Genomic DNA, 6,750 nt, shown 5'->3' with positions numbered 1-6,750 from the left:
ATTAGATTTTTTATTTTTATTTTCATTTTTAATTTTGATCCCAAATTAATGAAAATCCAACATCAATATTGTTTTGTAATCAACTCCTATTTATTATTTAACACCTAAATAACTCCATCATGATGAAAAATATTTTTCACAAAATAATCCGAATAACAAAAAATATTTTCGACAGTTTATCTAAACAATAGAAAATATTAAATTTTCTTATATAACATTTTACATAGACAAAATTTTTCTCTAGCAAGTCATTTTTCGATTACCAAACAGACCCTTATGATTTTTTACGTTCATTTTTTTTAAAATTTAAATTAAGATTTTTAAATGGCTAATTTTCATCACAAGTGTTTTTATTTTTATTCTTATGCATTTATAAATTAATATTCGTAAATGGTTAAATTTTAATGCTCAAGAATATAATTTTACAAGTTTAATTTTCACTAAAAGTATGTTTATTATTATCCAAATTGACTTGTTGCAGTAACTCTTACATATTTACATCAATATCTTAACAATGCTTATTTCAACTTTATGATTTTTTACTTTCATTCTTATAAATTTATAGTAAGATTTTTAAATGGTTAATTTTCATTACAATTGTTTTTATTTTTATTATTATAAGTTTACAAATTAACATTTGTAAATGGTTAAATATTTTTTGCTCAAGAAAATAAATATAAATGATTAATTTTCACTAAAAAGATGTTTATTTTATCTAAATTGACTTGTTATGGAAACTCTTACACACTTACATTAACATTTTAACAATGCTTATTTCAATTTTATTTTTTTTACTTTCATTCTTATAATTTACAAGAAGATTTTTAAATAACTAATTTTCATTACAGATGTTTTTATTTTTGTTATTATACATTTGAAAATTAGAATTTGTAAATGGTTAAATATTTTTTGCTCGAGATTATATATGTAAATACTTAATTTTCACTAAATGTATGTTTATCTTGTTTAAATTGACTTGCTATGGTAACACTACAAAAAAAACAAAGCTTTATTGACAGAAAGCAATCTGTCGATAAAAATCCATCGACAATTATCGACGAATTGTTGACGGAATATATCAAAGTTGTCTTTTGAGTATTACCAATGGAGTATACCAACAGAACTCAATCCGTCAGTATTCTATCGGCAATGTGATGGCTCGAAATTAATGAAGGGAATGCCAAGATTATTGACCAACAGATTTCGTCAGTAAAAGAGCTACCGGTAGAATTTACCAACCAAAATTGTCGACAGAACATACAGTCAAAAAAGATATTAAGATATTGACAAAATTACCATGAATTTCTGGTCAGTAATGCCATTGCACTTATTAAAAACGTTAGTGACTGATTTACCAACGAAAATTTTGTCAGTAGTTTTAGTGTTTACTTATCGATGGAATTTTCGTTAATAATGTTATTTTTAATTACCAACAAAAATTTTGTCTATAATTTGAACTTATAATCCCGATCGAGATTTCCCCCCATTTCCCTCTTTCACCCCTTCACACCTCCAAGCCTTTTTTGTCCAATTCTCACTAACCGACCACCATTCCCTCCTATTGAAGAGTCCTCAACACCGGCTACCTGCGACCCACCACCCTTGGCAGTGTTTCTCCTTCAATCTGTTTCTCCCGCTCGATCTAGGTGGGTATCTTTCCTCCAATCTAATTCTCCTCTGATCTCCTCCGACAGCCTAAGTAAGCTTCATATTAGGTTGCCATGAAAAAGATTTTTTTTATTTTTTCCATTTGGATTTTATTTGTATGTTATCATGTTGTTCTTTTTTTTTTGGATCTGTTAACTTGAGGGTTAGATTTTAGGGCAATTTTGTGTTTGTACATTTGTTTTAATGATGTTGTCTAGTGGCTGTCTTGTGGTTGTAATTGTTTGGATGCACATAAAGAGAAAATTTATGCATTTTTTTCTTTTTTTTTTTTGAAAAAAATATTGTAAGTGCGAGAAAGATAGGAAAGCAGAAAGAGGGGTTTCTTAGCTATCCGTTTTTTGTTCCCTTATTTATTTGTTGAAGTAAGATACATTGTTGAATTAACGAAGTAAGATATATTGATGCTTTTAATCTTTTTTTCTTTTTTGGGTATAATATTGAAAATGTAGCATTAATATATGAGAAAACAAAAAAACCATAGCCGTTTAGATATGTCATTAAATTTTAAACTTTGAGAGCTAGATTCAATTTACAATACTTGTTGCATGCTTATCACAACATTTTTTGGGATAAAACAAAAAAAGCAAGCTCATAATGTGGAAAAAACTGTTTAGGTTATTGTATAATTATGTTCATGGAATGATGATTGAGAAATGTTGTTTTAAATCCAAAATTGCCTATGTTAGAGAGTAAGTAAAAGAAGAATGGTGGATGATTTGAAGTTAGAGGATTGCTTGTGAAGCTTTCATGAATTTAGCATTAATAATTCAAAAGATGGCATAAATTTTCCACCAAGGTCAACTTCACAATGACATTAAAACTTTATGAAGGTAATTCATTTATATGTATCATTTCATATATTTATTTATTGATAGTTAAATTAATATTTATATGCATATTTTTATTGATAGTTACTAATAGTTGTACATTTTTCTTCTTATTGCATAGACAACATTAAGTTGAAGACAACGACAAGCCCTTGAAGACAATCCATTGTCGCTAGCCCTTCAGATGCCCCATCTGCTATGCCACATATTCTCGCTAGACCGCGAACTCTACTTCAATGGCAAATACTCATGTAAAGCCAAAGGCATTGATGCCAAATCCAATTACTCCAGTTGAAACCTCCATTCTAGACATTGTTAGTGCATCCAATAGTTTGTCACAATCTAGGGGCTGAAGGCCAAGTCTCGACGTGCCCACTGCTACTCATTCGGATCAATGTATACTTTTGCATCCTTTTAGAGGGACGTAATTTATTCTACTTTAATTTATATCATTATATGCATTAATTTTATTAATGTGTTTTTTTAAAGGTACGTAATTTTATTGCAATGAGCCAAAGATAAAATTCTTCAAACTTATTAGTTACATATCAAATAAAAATAAAGTAACAATAGCCCCTAAGTACAAATGTCTAGATGTGGGGATAATATACCTATAGTATAAATTCCCTAAGCACCACTCCAACACCGTGAACACGTCATACTAAATTCAAATACAAAATTATTTGATCAAATGTTGTCCAATAATTTCTATCTGAATTTAACATAAAACCTATTGTTTAAAGGCCAAAAGTTATCCAATAATTTCTTTCATAATCTAGCATAAAACCTCTAGCTTGCATATGACACTCCACATAAATCCTACAATGTCAAGATGAAGACAAAAACCACACATCTTAATATTCAATCAAAGCTCCAATTGTTTCACCGCTTGTCTAAACACAAGGTACAAACTATGCTCCCCTCTATACGTGGAAATCTACTATTGTTCGAATTGTAAAAACAATGTGACTCCACCACACATGAAATCAGTTCACACTACATCTATACATCTCTAGGACTCTATCAGATTAAATTTGAATTGAATATCAAGTAAATAAATTCAATCCAAATTGTTGGACAACAATGACTCATAAAACTCTTTTAAAAGTAAAAATTTAAAAGAATCCTATTCCACGCCAAGCATGGACTTTATCTGAACTATACCAATCTCTATAATCAGCTTAACTTCTTCAATTCCTGATCACCATGACATATTATTCATTCAATTTATAGCAAATTCGGACTTCCCAAAATCCCCTATTTAGCAAGCATGTCAGCCACACAATTCGCCTCACAATGAACATGAGTAATCTTTCAGCATTTAAATTTCTCTTGTAACCACTCCATTTTAATGATCAGCTGCCTAGACCTCCATGGCGCCTCCTCATGATTATTAGTCCATAATACTACATTAGTTGAGTCACTCTCAATCCAAAGATTGAAAGAATGATTATTCAAAAATGAAGCAACAATAGAGAAAGCTTCATGAATAGCTAACAATTCTGCCGAATTCGAGTCCGCTACTCTAATTACCTTAAAAAACTTAGCCTTTACCTCTCTTGAGTTATTTTGAAGTACACCTCTACCAGCTTGACCAGAACTACTGAATATGCTTCATGTACATTAAATTTCCTCCAACCTGAAAGTGGTACACACCAAACGACATTTAATCTTTTCCCCACTCTTACTTTATCTCTAGAAAGGTTTTCAGGGCAATGTATCAAGTTTTCAATTAAGGACTTTATGTGTGGCCATTTAGCTTTAAACCATACAGCCACCCTTAACTTAATGAGATCAAACAACTAATTAATATTCCACAGTTTTCCATTAAAAATCATGTCATTCCAAAACTTCCAAATAGGCCAAGTAATAACATAAAAAGCTAAACACATTAGGACCTTCATATTAGGAAAAGGTTTTAAGGATTATTCTAAGATACCCATTGAAGCTCCCATTTATCACACCACATGCACCAAACTTTCCATAATTCACTATATAAGAAAAATAGATGACATGTTGTTCCTTGATTTTTATTACATAACACGCAAAATGCCTTGTCATCCTCTAACAATCCTCTGACCGTCAACTCCTCCTTGACAACTACCTTTTCCCACATTAGTTGCCAAACAAAAAGTTTCACTCTATAAAAAGTTTAACCTTATCAAACCTTCTTCCAAACCATGTTTATTTAACCATATAAAGATAATGCAATTTGATAAAATGATTTAGATGAGTATGAACCACTAGATGTAGCCTCCCACACGAATCCATCCTTTAAATTTCTACTCAATGAAAACTGTTTGAGAATTGCCTATAAACCAATCCATTGTTGGAACTCCCATTCAAACATTATGTCATAACTCGATGCGTCATTGCCATTTAGATTCTTTCCATTCACCATACTCACATAGCACACCTGTTTTATTTACTAATAAAGCATAAATTCTTGGAAATTCACTTTGCAAAATCATGTCATTAATCCATTGATCCTACCAAAATAAAATAGATTTTCCATCGCCAACATTAACTCCCATATTAGAAGTAACTTACAAAAAGAATTTGTCAGTAGGTGATAATAGGGAAATTATATTTTTTTAGAGATTAGAGTATTTACAAGACATAGCAGAGTTGGGAGGAAGGTACACAAATCTTAGTCATTATTGGCTGTCACGATTTCTATCCATAAATATTCTTTCTCATTACCAAACTTCCATAACCATTAGTTGGCAAGGCTCTATTTTTTATCTCCAAATTAATCAACATGAGTACCTCTTTCTCTTTAAAATCATATACATTATCCTATTTTATACAATGTATTCTAGCATTCACTTAATTATTAAACTATAGGAATCTTCTTTGAATTTTTCCAGCTCATTCTAGATACCTCTTGGCATTTGGAACAAGGACACCAAGTAAATCAGAAGATTATTTAATACTAATTGTATTAAAGTAACTCTCCATCCCAATGATAAAAGTTTAGATTTTCAATTATCTAGTTTAGCTTTAAATCGCTCCACCAATGGTCTCCATATCTTAAAAGACTCATGATTAGTACCCAAAGGTATCCATAGACATGTTGTTGGTGAAAATACGTTAATGAGTTAATGCATTTTACTAACAATGTATTGATTTTGTAGTACTTTTGAGGAAACTGGAGTTACTCCGACCATAAGGAGGATAATCAAAAGTAACTTCAGTGGACCTTGATGGACATAGAGGTATGTTCATAAAGAGAACATATGATGTAAATTCGAGGTAACATAAAGATATATTATTATTGTATATCTATCATTATTTTCTGTACTAATATATATTTTTATTAGATATAGGAATTTTTTACATGGGCTACTGTAGATGCAACAGAGGTTCACAATATGGAGGAAAAGATTTGCAAGGACCACCTCAAAGATTTATTATGGGATGAACGTGAGAAAGCCGAGAAGGATGTAGACGGCCCCACAGTCCATGTCTTATTGATAAAGGGTAAACAACAATCTTGGATCATTGCAAAGGTATGGGACCAGTTAGTTGATAAAGTATGGTCCTTGCCCGAGTGGTAAGCAAGCACATTCAAAGCCCAACAAAACCACTTGACAAAGAAACATGGCAGTGTAGTAAAACATATAGGCGGTTCTTTACCTTTTACACTACATCAGAAGATAATGGTACGTGTTTTTATTATAATACTACAAAAATGATTCATTTTACTTGTTGTTATTTGTGTTGTTAATGATTGCGAAACCATACAATGATGTGTTTTTTATTCTTATTGTCTTTTTGTGATTGCAGTCTGAGGCCATGCAAAGACAAGTGATGTTCTTCGAGCTCTTTCAACGCATTCAAAAGCGGCAAAAGGGTATTAAAGAATTTATGAATAATAGGTCTAAAGTTGTTAGTGTAAATGATAATATATTTGTTTATGTTCGATACATATGTGGCTTACGAATTAAATACCATAATAATTTAGATAAAATACATTAACACCCAAACTTTTAACCATAATTCTATGCAAGTCCATTAGTTTTTAAAATGTATAGTCTGCCCCAAAAGAATAGCTTTTGTTGAACACATAAGTCCAATCGTTAGTCAACCATTAATATTTTCGTTAATTTGATGATGTGATTGTTAGGAATTTTGAGAATATGGTGCCTTGAAAAGCAAGTATATTCTCATGCTTAATTTCATTAAATTTATTTATAATGAAAGTACATTTTGATAACAAGACGAAGAGTTTGTTTTAATAAGCATTCATTGT

Source organism: Theobroma cacao, chromosome 5 (assembly GCF_000208745.1).
Source record: "Theobroma cacao cultivar B97-61/B2 chromosome 5, Criollo_cocoa_genome_V2, whole genome shotgun sequence".
In the NCBI taxonomy this organism is placed as follows: domain Eukaryota; kingdom Viridiplantae; phylum Streptophyta; class Magnoliopsida; order Malvales; family Malvaceae; genus Theobroma; species Theobroma cacao.
This window is presented reverse-complemented; position numbering follows the sequence as displayed.